General features: G+C 41.0%; 1 protein-coding gene and 1 long non-coding RNA gene across 2 annotated transcripts in view; both read left to right on the forward strand.

The window, feature by feature from the left end:
* Window positions 1–13635, forward strand: part of LOC125900098 (interleukin-10 receptor subunit beta-like) — a 67425-nt gene that overhangs the window by 14990 nt on the left and 38800 nt on the right. The gene's annotated exons all lie outside the window — the stretch shown is intronic.
* LOC125900122 (uncharacterized) lies at window positions 6–4424 on the forward strand. The gene is made up of 3 exons (XR_007450813.1): window positions 6–2983; window positions 3258–3512; window positions 3700–4424. It is a non-coding gene; the product is annotated as an uncharacterized LOC125900122 (long non-coding RNA).

Below are 13635 nucleotides of genomic sequence, written 5' to 3' on the forward strand. Positions count from 1 at the left end.
TGAGTAGAAACTCTATGATTCATGGCTTGTAAAACACTGCATGTGTTCATTTTTATAACAAAACTCTACAGTGATCTTTATCAGCAAATACAGCTGATGTGCTCTCAAAAACATATCTTGCAGGAAATTACTTTATGATGGATTTTTAGCGCTTAAATTATTCCTCTGTTAGCTGATTAGTCAATCACTGCAAACTGATTCCAATGTACTCAAGTAAATAGAGCTTTTGTTATAATTATAGTGTAGATAAATGGTTGTTTAAACAAAAGACAATCAATTAAAGTAGCTCCAATCAATATTTTAAGATTAACAATTGGTCAATTGACTGCATGTACAACCCTGATTCTACAAAAATAGTTAGGACATTGTGTAAAACATAAATAAAACCAGAATGCAATGATTTGCAAATCCCTTTGACCTATATTTAATTGAACACAGTCCAAGGACCAGATTTTTAATGTTCAAACTGATAAATCTTATTGTTTTTTTTGTAAACATACACTCATTCTAAATTTGATGCCTGCCACACATTCTAAAAAAGTTGAAACAGAGACATGTTTACCACTGTGTGACATCGCCTTTTCTTTTAACAACACTCAATAAGTGGGAACTGAGGACACAAACTGTTGAAGTTTTGAAAGTGAAATTCTTTACCATTTTCAGCTTCAGTTGCTACACAGTCTGGCGTCTCTGTTGTCATATTTTGTGCTGTTGGAATACGTGCAGAATGTGTCTCATTGTCTCACTGGAATAAGCAGGAATGTCCCTGAAAAAGACATCATCTGGATGGCAGCATATGCTGCTCCAAAACCTGTATGTACCTTTCAGCATTCATGGTGCCTTCACAGATGTGCAAGTTCGCCATGATGCCATGGGCACTAACCAGAGTTGGGTATAACGTGTTACAAAGTAATGCGTTAGAGTACTTTGATTACTTTTTGCAGTAACGAGTAACCTAATGTGTTAGTTTGCTGTTTGAGTAATCAGATACTTGAGTACATTTTCAAACAAGCCATCAGTTACTTCCATTACTTTTAGAACACTGGTCTTTTGGTTCTAATAACGGAGATAATGTTAAACCTATCCGTCTGAAAGAAGTCATGAAGCTTGTGGCTAGCTACGTGGTAGAAGAAATGCTGCCATTGTCTACAGTGGAGTCTCCGCAGGACCGTCAATAAAATCCCCACAGCTCAATAGATGGAGGAGGACTCGCTGACTCAGGTCAGACTCAGAAGGACTTGCATTATGCCTGGTACACACACTACACGACTTTTCTGCCCGTTCTGAAAGTCACTATGTCACATTACACGATTGTGGAGTCATAAAATCGTGCCGTGACTTGGCTGACAGATATTACACACTACACGATGGTACTCACCAATTATCCCCGGTTGTCTTTCATGTCATTGGGTTATTTTTGTCCTATTTTTATTACTTTTACTATTATTTGAGTCATTGTGTCTGTTCATGTGCCAGCGGAAATGTTGTTGTAGTCACCTAAAAGCGTCAGCAGATGGCAGGAGCTACATTTGAAGCACCGTATGCAAATATTCAAGCTACTGTATCCTCCACAACAAGTTCCTACAAATGTTTCACAATAAAAGCCTATTTAGAAAATGGAGGGATTCTCTCAGCCGAAGTTATAAGGGGCTTTTAATTTGAAACAAATTCAGGAAGTGTTGAGTTTGAAATGACGGTGCAATGTGTTAATTTTATAAAGACAACGGGAATGGATAAAAAGTAAATATATAAAAACACAGAGGGATTAATAAATAACGGACCTTCTATAATCAGCTTGACAAACAAATCCTCCGCACACTGACATAGATTTTACTATACTTTATTTGAGCGTTGTTCCAGCGTTGTCAAGTATAGTAAAGTCTATGTCAGCGTGCGGAGGATTTGTTTGTCAAGCTGATTACACACGTTCCTGCTGCCTACCAGCACCTGACTACCTGTGGCTGTGCAAGGAGATTTCATTGATTCCAGGACCTTCCATAACGTAGACTGTTTAAAATGAAGCTGGTAGCCTCTGCAGTTGTGGTGAATAAAAGCTCCGCAAATATTTGTTAATGTTATTACTTTATATCCGATTGTGAGGATTTAACATTGTTTGCTAGCTTGATGCTAATAACAGTACTCAGTGGGTTGACAAAGTGCCTCTGCTGTTTTCACGCTATCATTTTCCCCTTTTACTGCTTTTACTGTCGTGGTAACATCCCTCAAGGAAATATTAAAAAGGCTGGGGTGTTGTTGTCAGTTGTCTACGGCAGCAGATCACTCTGTGTTTCTACTGGTCAAAGTGATGGCTGTGATGGGAGAATTGGATCTCAGTGAAGGGCAAGTGGTCCATAACTTTAATTTTGGAGACAAAAAAATGTAGGCTAAGCACCCTGTGGTCCATTGCCCAATAGGAAATGTAGAATACTCAAAAGTACTTTAAAAATACTTGAGTTACTTTTCTCAGGGAGTAACGTTGGAAGTACTTTAAAAGTACTTGAGTCACTTTTTTCAGGGAGTAACTTTGTAAAGTAACTGGTAGGGCTGTAGTCAACCAAAGAAAATCTTGGTCCACTGAAGTCCACTGAAAAAAAAATCTGCACGTTATTTTCACTTCTGCGGTGGTGTGTCTGTACCACTCTGCAATTACACCTCCAAAACAATAGTCGGCGGTGGAAGACTGTGTTAAGTGCTGTAAAGTTTAGTTCAAATCAAACTTTATTTATATAGTTGATTCAAAACACACATTAAATATAGCTTAAAGCTATAGTTGGTAATGTTGGAGAGCTAGCAAGAATTGAAAGTGGCACCTCCTCTAAGCTCCGCCCCTTCCTCCCCCTCCCGTCAGTGCTCCGTCCAAAGGCCACGGCCCCACAAACTTGAACGCGCATCCTGCAGTCGGAGTCAGCTGCAGGGCACAGGACAGCCGAGTATTTCAGCACATTTTGGACATCAACCAAACTACCTCTTGTCTCAGTCACCTGTAAGTAAACTATATTATTATTATAATGAATGTAAAAAAAGCATGGCTATTGTTAGTAACGTTACTTGCAGCTTTCAAGCTAGCACGTTATGTTTACGTTAGCAATACTAGGCTAACGTTACACGTTTTGTGTTGTATCAACTCTCAAATGTATGTCGCTTTGGATAAAAGCGTCTGCTAAATTACATTCTAACAATGTAACTTTTTTTCTGTTACCATCACTGACAAACGTGAATTTTGTGTTTTTATATATCTTCGTTATTTTGCTTGTTAGAGCTTCCATGATGAGAGCACTGGCTCTGATCCTACTTACAGTCCACAGCCAAGCACGTCTTCAGGTCAAAGAGGACAGGTCTGAGGTCGTGCTCAAGCAAGAGGAGGCTGTGCTAGAGGGGGTGCACTGGGTAGAAGCCGAGGAAGTCGAGGTAGAGGACGGGGAGCAAGCCGGACTGTGACCGGAGAACAACTTTGACATGAGGATATTCTGCGAGTGGAGAATCTGCAAGCTCAAAGAATTGCAGATGAGCAGGTAGCCTATCTGTAATAGCATTTTTATTTTTGTTTCATATTTTTCGGACCTCAGCATCACCAATAACTATAAATGATTACCTGGCATGTACTGTGGACACAAAATTTCTCTTAGAGGACAGTAAAGCTCTGTTAAAAAAAAAAAAAAAAAAAAAGTCTAATCTTCTTGATGAACTATTGTTTTACAGGCTAGAATTCAAACACTGAGCTTGGAAGAATCCCATCAGTTGCTGCAGATCTGCCTGACAAGGGACCCAAGCCTCATGTTTGATCTCCTCCACATGTTAACATCAGGAAATGCTCCTCCACCAGGCCCTCCAGCTCCGGGTCAACCCACTTGGTGTGTGTGCCGAAACTGCCATGAGATGCCCACGGATGTAGAAAGAAAGTGCTGTGGGCAACAGCACGACTCCTGCATTTCCATGCTGCCTCACATGGAAGTGTACATTTTGCAGGAGGGGGTCTTGAGACTTGCCAGAAGGATCTGGAATGATGTCCGGGCTGTGGAGGATCTTCCAGACCCAGGGGAGAGCAATAAAAAATTCTGCTATGCAGCATACCGGCAATATGTTGTGTGGCAATATGGGGCACTGGGAGCTGGGCACAGAGTAGTAATATCTAGTTGCTGTGTTTGGAAAATTAGAAACTGCTACCCAGATCCACATTGATAGTATACAGGTTTCATCCCTAGTAGGGTGTAAGCACAGTGCAATAAATAGCATTCACTCTTGGGCCCTGCTGTTTATTCTGTGTACTGCTTTACATATTGTTCCTGTAAAATTTGCACTGAGGTGTACAGTCTGTACAGTTCAAATTTCTGTTTATTTATATTTTGTCACGTTGGAATAAAAATTTGAAAATGATAAATGACTTTCCTTTACCATTTCAGCATAAACAAGCTATTACATTTCTTACCTCCTTACATGCTAAATGAATAATGACAACGAATGTGGTATAACACTTTTTATTGTTTTATTAAAAAAAAAATACAAGAGAGACCTAAGAAAAATACTTTTTTTACACAAGTATCTGTACTTTTGCCGCCTCTGAGTGTCATAAACATTCTGTATTTACATCTAACAAAAGGCATGTCCAGGGATGGCTGACAGGTCAGACATGAGGCGTCATTGCTGTGGTGATCTAGTCCTTTGGCAGTGATTTAACTTTAGGAAGAATATCACAATTACACATCTGACAATAATTACTGCATCTCAAAGACACACAATGAATGACAACACTTATAACTTTGTTTCCATTTCACACAGTAACAAACATTTATGTCAATTTTCTAAGTGGTTTATCCGTAGCTTTGTTTAGATAACTATTTTAAATCATAAGTTATGATATGGATTTTTTAAATTACCTTTTGCACATAAGTATGTTAGCACTTCATGATCAAGCGAACAATATTGTAAGAAAATTCACCTAGCCCTCTGCTGAGTTGACTCTGCAAAAGCTCCCGTGTTGATGGGGCAGGGACACCTGACAGAACCCCATGTTGACGAGGATCATCAGGCCTCTTTCTTGCGGTCCGTGGCAAACCCCCAGTAGCGGACAACCTGCGCCGCAGAATCACACTTTGGAGGTCCACAATGTAATTGTAGTCCTTTTCCACCTTTAGTGTGTAAAGGCTTCACTTCCTGGACTTTTTATTGTACACCTTGCCATATCTGCCACCAGAGAAAAGAATATAAGCTTAGTGATACATTCATGTTACCTTACAATGTACAGTATTTTGTTTTTCCACATAAAATTTAACATACTGAATAGAGCCATCAGCCCTTCTCTTGGCTGGTCTGTCAACGTGGTGGTTGTAGTCCATGCCAGCCAGCATGACTTGAGCAGCGTACACAGGCAGCGAAACGCAGAAGCGTTTGCTGGCATACATTAGAATATGACTGTGGAAGGTCTCCAACTCTGCAGTTGACCTGAGAGCACAGAGGAAGGATACTATTGCTTTATACTCTGGTAATACAAATGAAGACATAGCAGGACAAATTCCGAAGTACAGTGAAATATGTGACCAGCCATGGAAAAACCAGGAACAAGTCTCCCGAGAGGCATTTTGAGTTATTTACAGATTCTGAAAGTGTAGTTTCTAAACTTTCCAACGATGTCTAACACGTGGAAATCTTAAAATATTTGAAGAAGTTGTGGCCATTTGAACGCAGGCACTCCTCAAACTACTTTCCTGAGAAATCCAATCTGAACGATTCTGAATTCTCAGGTGCCAGGAATCACAATGCTGCTCATTTGCATCTCATTTAGATAAGCCCTACCCCCTACTGGTCTAGCTCTCAGTGGTACCTGTTAGCCTGCAAGGCAGAAACTATTGTAGTAGTTTGAACAATGTAGTTAATGTTGATGAATAAAAATGAAAAACAAGAAGGTAATATACGTAAGAGTCAGAAGGAGCAAATACTTATTTATAATATTTACCAAAATAAAATACATTTAAGTCACTCTGTGATGCAGTGTGGATGGATCAAGTCTGTTGCTGAATGAGCTCCTGTGGCTGATCATTGTGGAGAGGGTGTGAAGGAGAGTCCAATATTTGGTGATATCACACCCGCATCCTCTTCTGCATACTCTTCTGTGCTGTGACCCTTGGCTCTGGGCATGTGATGTCTCTTGCCTCGTCAGCACAGAAAGGCCTGATTTTTTCAAAAAGATAGGTCTGCCTGTCAATGTTCAGTCCAGGTGGGGCCAGGACAGAAAGACTGTCAACAAGGGGCAGAACTCCCGGATTGCGCAGTAGCTGAAATTCGACAGGTTCTGCATCACTGTGAGTTCTAGCAAGCATCACACCTGGTCTCTTGGCATCAAAGCTGTGACAGAATATAAGCACATAACAGGATATTTAAAACATGACTCACTGTTTTCTCATAAAACACTATCATGTCCATGAAATTATTTTTTATATGCAATGTGGAAGTTTCAATATAAATACCTGAAGTGCTGATAACTCTTGATCTGTGGGAGCCTTCGGAATTAGGGACTAAGATGCGTCTGCCAGTCGAAGGTCTTGACTGTCACTCTGCCATCTGCCATTCCAACAAGCTGTGGGATACTGAGGTGACTCTCAGGAGAGCTGTTTTCCACTACCTGTTGACAGCAAGGACCGCAATGGAAATATTCTATTACTTTTCATGTTTTTTTTAAAAAATGCATGTTTTACACATTTACAGTAGTCAAATAAAATAAACTAACCTTGGCGATCGAGTGTTGACTCTGGTCCTCATGAATGCTTGCTTGATTAGTCCAAAGCCACAGTCAGGGGCAAATTTGGTGTGGCCAGCAATAAGGAAGTGGATGCTAAGTGTGGAGTGAAGCTTGTGTCCAACCCGCCAGGCACCGTACCAGAGCATGAAGTTGTTTTTGTTTTGCCCACTGCAGTTGTCACAATGAAGATCCACGTCTGTTTCTCCGACTCCAAAGTTGCTGAAGAAATGATGCATGTAGCTGATGACTTCATTGCTCCCCTTACTTGATGACATGCCTTCATCAATCAGGAAATTCACCTGTTTTTGCAGCCCTTCACAGGAGACACCAAAAAGGCCACATTTCCGTGGAGTCAGGAAGTACATTGGCCCAGGCTGAAGAGGGTTTGAGGGAAAGTGCATCTGAAGAAGACAGAGAGGGAAAGGGGATTAGATTAAATGAAAGACGTTTGTGTCTATTCATCACAGTCTAATAAATCAAACACTATAAAAATTATAGAAATAAAAAAAACTTTCATTCAACAAAATAACCGTGATTGCTATATTGCTGCTATTCTGCATTTGCACTTGCAACTATTTATTATTATTTATTATTGCTACTTTGCATTTGCACTTGTAACTATTTATTATTAGGCTACTTATTCTCTATGCACTTTAATATTGTACAGTAACACTTGGCGTGTGTGTCTGCTGCAAACCAAATCGCCCTTCAAGGGACATTTAATAAAGTGAAGTGAAGTAAATAACGTGTGATAAATAGTACCTGCTGTGCAAAATCAAAACTGTAATGCATCCTGATCTTCTTGCTTGCTCATGGGGAGGGTCCAAAAGACAACTGAGAGTCAGCACATGTCTTTCTGCAGGCAGCAGTCATCTCGTTGTACACAGCCCTCTCTTTTTGCACTAGGGCAAGATGATCTTGTTGCTTCTTGACCGCTTCAGACTTTCTATCATCTGGGAGGTTTGTACTTCGTACCAGCTGCTCATTATTGTTTTGGCACTGCCAGCAGAGATCTGTACGTGGCCTGCAGCTTCTGATGAGCGGGAGGAGCTGGTTCCACATTGCTTTGAAGCTTGATTTACAAACTGCACGCTCACCTGAAAAAACAGATATTACTTACGGTTAATTATACTTTAATTGCTAATAGTGCTTCACATTAATTCACATTAGAAGAGTTCGATTCAAAATCAATTTTTACACATACCAAGCTCCTTAGCAGACTTCACGTAGAGACGGCACACTGAGGCCTTAGACACATGGATTGGCAGCAACTTCACATGCCAATCCCTATGCCCAGGATGTCAGCCAGGCAGCATGATGGCATTGTCTTCTGTGTAGTTTTTTATAAATTCCACAGCTCTGTGGATTTGTTCACGGCTGACGAACCTGGCTGGCCGTGGCTGTGAGCTCTTCTTCCTTAACCGTGGTCTTTCCCCATTCTCATCAAAGTGTTTGATTATGTCAGTCAGAGTGTCTTTGCCAATTCTGAAAAAGGAAAACAAAGAAGTTTCAGATCATGGGTCATGCTAACAGGCACCTTGTCACCTGACTCTGGATATATTCATCCAAACTGCCCTCAGGTAGGTTAGTTGCTAAATCATTAGCATCACAGTCAATACTTTATTCATGCACCCAAAGGTGTGTTATTCACCCAGGGGTGTGTGATTCACACATTATTCAAGCACATCATCAGGTTGGTGTGTTATTCAAATTAATAGCAGATGCTCACATTACCCTACATAAACCTCCCATTACAGCTTAGTTTCGATGTGCATATCATTTTCATTTTAAAGGGAAATTTCGGTTTATTTCAACCTGTCTACTATCATCCTAAATTTATTTCAAGTGACTCATGACATAAAAATAATAGTTAGCATGTTAGCCGTTAGCCTAGATACAGCGTTCCAGGTGCACAGCCACAAACGTGAACACAAAATCAGTGTGACCGTGACAAACTGATGTTTCTGTGGTGCACAAACAGTTTAACAGACAGTTTTACATTGTCCTAAAGTCTACCATGTATCAGACGCAGCATCACCGCATCCACAGGGGCTGCCATATTTGTTTGTGGGTTATGTGACGTCAGGGGTCGGAACTGGTGCCGTTCCAGTGCACTTTCATGACAGTACTGAGCTAATACTGAGCTAGCTAATAACAATGTAAGGTATAGCCATGAAAAAACAGTTTGTAATCCCTGTATGTGACTTCGAATGAACACTAACGTAACGTAGATAACTTGGACGTTAATGAAAACTCACCCCATAAGATACTGAAAAGTATTCCTGCAGACTTCATTGCCTCCGATGAAATAAATGGTTCGGGGGTGCTTTCTTTTCGTCGGGGGCTTCTTGGTTGATGTAGTCATCTCAGAAGTAACTACTGTACATGTGTTCACCTCGAGCTGTCCAATTATTCTCATGTCCTGCCACTCTCTTTCGGCAGCAAAAGAATCCATCCCTATGTTGTACATAAGCTCTGGAGAAAGTTTGTGGCTACACGACTGTGTCCCAAGGAGAGAATTCTCCTTTCTTCTTCTGTAGCATTTGCAGTCAAAGTTACGGATCTTCTCCATTTTGCTGTCTTTATCCCCTTCAAATGTTACCGTAGATATAGCTTCTGATGTCTTACGCTCCAGCTCCTCCGCTGCGAGGCTGAGGGATTCTTCATCATCTTCATCTTCGGCTAAGGTCAGCTGTAGATTAGGGATGTTCTCCAGTGTAATGCAGTCACTCTCGTCGATTTCGTCAGTTTCATCTTCTAGTTCGGGTTCAGAATCAGAAGTGAGATCGGCGTCGGCATAACCAGAAGCATCTGTCTTGTCGAAGAAGTACTGCCAAAGATTTGTGCTGTAACAGCCACGATTTAGCTCTTCTGCAATGTGTTTTTCCTGGTCCATCTTCATTCAATGATGAAAACACATGCAGCTTCCAGAAGTAGCATTTCCTTAATATGCAGGAGTGGCTGGCTGCATGTGGTTCAGCTGATTGGCCGAAAAAAGAACAAAAGCACGTGAATAGCCAAAGAAAGCCAGTATGCAAATTTACTGTTGTTATCGCCGCACCCCCAACTAGGATCAGAGCATTTCCTCTAAAACAACCCAAATTCAAATCCAAAGTTTATGGTTTTAAGGCCACCAATACTGTTATTTGAAACATGGAGTGGCTTCTTCATGATTTCAACTTACACATTTTGGAAAAAAACAAACAAAACAAAAATCAGTAATTTTTAAAAAAAAAAAAAAAAAAAAAAAAAGATTTTTTCTTTTTTTTTCAACCGGGCCGACTTGTTGCTGGGTTTCTTGTGGCGGGCCACATATTTGCATAGGGGAAAACAGTAAGTTGAACATAGACCTATGTTGACATACCTAAAATGTAGATATTTGTGTATGCTCTTTAGCCAGCGTGCAGTGTCAGTCTCTGGTGTGCCACAGAACCCTTCTGGATCCACTCCTTCTCTCTGTCCTCCACCAAGGGACCATGCTGACAGGCACCAAGGGCCCACGCATGTTCTCCTGTCACATGGTGAAGTAGTCCAGCCCACCTGTCCTATGGCAAAAAAATTACATGTGTTGTGAATAATGTGGTAAATAAGAATAGAAGCCAATTTTGCCCAATAACTATTCAGCAATAGAGGCTGGCCTAGATAGATGAATTTCGATAATACTTACGAATAAATCTTCATATGTATCTGCAGTCTTGCAGCAATACCAGAAGTGGTTGCAGATATCCTTACTCCACATCTGAAGGATGGTGCACCCCCTTTGCTGTCCTGCCTTGACATTGTAGCACAAATACATTTTTGGGATGTCAAATAGGTTTATGAGAAGAGAATTGATGTAGATGATTTTTTTAAAAAAAATCCAGCTATATCTATCTACAGAGAGATCATGAACTTACTGCATGAATTCTTTTCCCCAAACTTTTGGACCCATGCCACATGTCCAGGGTGTGTCGGACGCCACAATCTTTATATTTCCCTTTGTTGTCTGTAAGACAAAAAAATCATTGAGGATATATGCTAAGTCATAATCCAAATCATTGTCCAGTCATAATAATGTAAGTGATGATTGTGGCATGGGACTCTATGCATAGAGTTGGATTGCTGAAACAATCTCCTAAAGCAAAATACAATAATAAACTTACTGAAGAGGGCTGATATCTGTGAATGAGCATCCGTGCAGAATTCCTCAATGTTGAGTTCTTCACATAGTGTCTCAAATGCTCGCATAAAGCCCTCCTTCTCCATGATGACAGAATTCCACATGGTCTCACGCTTGTCGATGTTGACCATGCAGATTATCTGTTTGGATCCATTGTCCATGGCAGTATACGTACAATACTGCGCACAGAATCCAGGACTGACCATGTGAGCATCTCCTTTGAAAATAAATTAGAAAATGTGATAAGAACATTGGGCCTCATTCACTAATATCTGCGCAGAAATGTTCTTACTCTCCGCAAAAAATAAGTACGTGTGCAAAATCACCGTCGGATTCATGACACGTGCGTACTGGCCAATTTTGTTCTCACCACTGTGCGTATGTTAGTAAATCAGAACCATTCTAAATTGACAGGCGCGTGTCCGCGATCTGCAATCAGCATACTACCATGCCCCCATTTCTCCATATAAGGAAACCGCTTGCCTAGAGTCGATTCATGAATGAAGGAAGTGGTTACGCGAGGAGAGAAGTAATAAATTTCACAGTTTGTTAGAAGCGATGGCGCCGGGTCTTACAGGAATGCCATGGGTCATTGTAAGATTGGGGGGTGCGCACATGCGTGTGTGTCTCAAACTCACCCAGGGCTACAACAGGCCCTTTTGACTTGAGCTGGGTGATGACTGCGCCGCTCTTCTCATTCCAGAACTCCTTTATAGTGTCCACACAGTAGGAGTCCTGGATCCTGAAGAATGTCGACCTCTCCACCATCCCCATCTTCATAAACTTGAACAGTAGTGAGATCTTGGCGTAGTTGTTGCCTGACAGTAGGATATTACTGGAAAGCATGAAGTCTCCAACTAGCATCCCATATTTCAACATGGGCTGGGAACAGTGTGACCACGAGGATACATCTGGAAAAAAGCAGGCGGTGAAAGACAGCACATTACAGTAACTACAATGACTAATACACATACTTTTAACATTCTCCGCCCCACAGCACTTACGTTATAAGCTTCTCCATTTGTTTATGTTCGAGTTGATCCACAAAATAGGGTTGGTGTTACAGGGTAAAAACAGTCCCAAAATATGTAATAATCTTTGATGCTAAATAAAGACTCACCCATTCAATGACAGCAGCCGTTCCCCTGGACCTGATATTGATTTCGAATGGTCCAGGTGCACTCTGCCTTCCTGTTTGGGTCCTTGGCAGAACACACGCTGACAGGGAGAAGGAGATACTCGGCAAGCTGCTTCAGGCTGTCATGATATGCAATGGATGCAGGATGGCCAATTATGTCATCCTCAACCATGACTTTTTCTGCTTCTGAGAGTGTTGGCATGTCTGCCATAGTTTGATCTGGGGCGGTGTCTGGAGCATCAGGCACAGTGTCCTCTATGCTGATTTCTTCAAGTGATTCCAAGCAAATTGGAGTCTTCAGAGCACCGCCAGTCCTGTTGTAATAAGAACAGCTATGAGAAATAAAAAACAAAACACAATAACTTGACTGTAAGTGGAGCCAGAGGGTATTGAACCTACCTAAAACAAATACGAGGCCTAAAATCTGCGTCATCACTGTCATCATCATCTGAGTCCACTTCCCTGGAGAATCATCAATGTTTAGGTCCAGTGATGACATACTAAAAAGACAGAAAAACACACACAAAAATGAGGGAATATTACATTACCACATGTCGCTGAAATAATGCACAGACCATGAATTTACTCTAAAATTTTTTGGGGAAATAATTGGACAAAATCATCTTACTACCATAACATACCTTGCATCCAATTGCTGGAGAGCTGTCTCCTCTGGGCAGCTAATGTTTAAAACCTGAACCCCAGCTACTGAGAAGGCATCATCTCTGTGAATAATACAAAATTATATAATATTGTCAGCATCAACATAAAAAACGTTTTTATTCATCAAGGGTGCAACACAGGACTGTTAATATGTAGAAATAGAAGTCCTGGGTTTGGCAGTTGATGAGAAGATGTTTTGACGGACCGAAAAAGCCTGAAGAGTAATAAAAACTGTTGAGAAGATCCTCAGTTTGCCCTATCCTCTCTGCATAGCATCTACCAGAGGAGAGTCCATAGACGAGCCTGTAACATGATCAGTTACTCCACCAACACCCTCACAAAGGTAGAGGTACAACTTACTGTAACTGTGTTTTCTTTTAGTCTTGGGGGTTGGTGGAGTGTTTCATGATGTTAACGAGCGTGTGAAGTGCTGGACCTCCTAAGGTGAAGGACAGGTTTTATCCTTAGGTCATCAGACTTTTCAAAAGATCTAATCAGCTTTCCCTGCCCCCACCACACCAGCCAGTAGGCTTCATTTTTCCCCCAGATATACACAAACACACACTGCACACTCACTGACATTTACCCACTGTCTGCATATAGATTTGGCACAGATATCACTGATAACACGTATTGTATGTGCAGTAACATTTTTTCTTAAGTATCTGTCAAGGGGCACTTTGATACACATAAAACAAACAAGCTAGATATGAAAGATAGTAGGGATGCACCGAAATGAAAATTTGCGGCCGAAGCCAAATAAAATTAAATGCTTGGCCAAATACCGAATACCGTTGTTTAGTTTTTCATTAGTTTTTGCAGACGAACCCCCTCCAGATTAGTGTTGTCACTAGGGATGTACCGAATATTCGGCCGAATATTGCAAAAAAACCACACATTCGGAATTCGGTGGAATAAGTGAAAAGCAAGGCCGAATAATAG

Source organism: Epinephelus fuscoguttatus, linkage group LG13, assembly GCF_011397635.1.
Source record: "Epinephelus fuscoguttatus linkage group LG13, E.fuscoguttatus.final_Chr_v1".
In the NCBI taxonomy this organism is placed as follows: domain Eukaryota; kingdom Metazoa; phylum Chordata; class Actinopteri; order Perciformes; family Serranidae; genus Epinephelus; species Epinephelus fuscoguttatus.